This window comes from Mastomys coucha, unplaced genomic scaffold, assembly GCF_008632895.1.
Source record: "Mastomys coucha isolate ucsf_1 unplaced genomic scaffold, UCSF_Mcou_1 pScaffold20, whole genome shotgun sequence".
NCBI classification, from domain to species: Eukaryota; Metazoa; Chordata; class Mammalia; order Rodentia; family Muridae; genus Mastomys; species Mastomys coucha.
Genome location: NW_022196903.1, coordinates 142,983,458 through 142,984,160, shown reverse-complemented (window position 1 = coordinate 142,984,160; position 703 = coordinate 142,983,458).

The window sequence follows — 703 nt, the reverse complement described above, 5'->3', positions numbered from 1 at the left end:
GTTGGATACTTATAATCAAAACTTTACTCTAGGGTATTGAATAAATTTAGTCTTATTAGAAAATAAAAGCTGTCCTGTGACTTTGTTTTAAGAGTCTCTGGTAAGAATTTTTTCAGGACCTGGAGCTTAGTAGTTAAGAGCACTAACTGTTCTTGCAGAGGGTCTGGGATGGATTCCCAGCACCCACATGACAGCTCAAAGCCACCCATTTACATAAAATGGATATAAAATTTTTTAAGAAATGTTTTTCATGGAGATGTGGTATACGCTTTATTTTTGATGAGCAGAGGTTGGGTAGCAGATACTCTTCAGACTCTAGGATAAGTGGATATGACAGCTGACATACAAAGTACTTTGTGCTGTGGCTTTAGCTTGAATGGAATGTCCAATGTGGGAAGAGTTAGACCTGGACATTTGTGTGAAACAACTTTACAGAATTATGAGGAACTTGAAATAAAATCAAAGCTAGAAGCTTTAAACAAAAAGTTTTTGAGACAGTTATGTATCTAGGCTGGCCTCAGTAATCACTGTTGGGCAGGTGAGATGGCTAAGGGTATATGCTGCCAAGCCTGACAATCTGGAATTTGGTCTCTAGAACCCACAGGGCAGGAGAGAACTAGCTCTCACAATTTTCCTCTGACTTTCATACATGTGCTGTGACGCTCTCAAGATTGCTTTTTCCTATGTCTTTAGTGTGGTAAGA